Below are 343 nucleotides of genomic sequence, written 5' to 3' on the forward strand. Positions count from 1 at the left end.
TGTTGCTAACATGTTTGTTAGCTGTCAGAATTCTGAGAAAAAAAGTCAGAATTCTGAGATTAAACTCAGACTTCTGAGATTAAAGTCAGAATTCTGAGGAAAAAAAGTCAGAATTCTGAGATTAAAGTCAGAAGTCTGGCTTTTTTATTATATTATACAGAAATAAAATCTAAAAATCATTAACTTTTTCAGTGGCCCTAATGCTCTACCGCAGAGTGCTTTTCTTTTGTATTATTATTATTATTTTTTTTTTTCTAACGCACAACCTTCCAAAAATAAACTCGATTTCCCACAACCACCTGGGTGGGGCATGCACGTTGCGTCATGACGCAAGCAGAGTTTA

Source organism: Cyprinodon tularosa, unplaced genomic scaffold, assembly GCF_016077235.1.
Source record: "Cyprinodon tularosa strain WSP-4 unplaced genomic scaffold, ASM1607723v1 ctg573, whole genome shotgun sequence".
Lineage (NCBI taxonomy): Eukaryota > Metazoa > Chordata > Actinopteri > Cyprinodontiformes > Cyprinodontidae > Cyprinodon > Cyprinodon tularosa.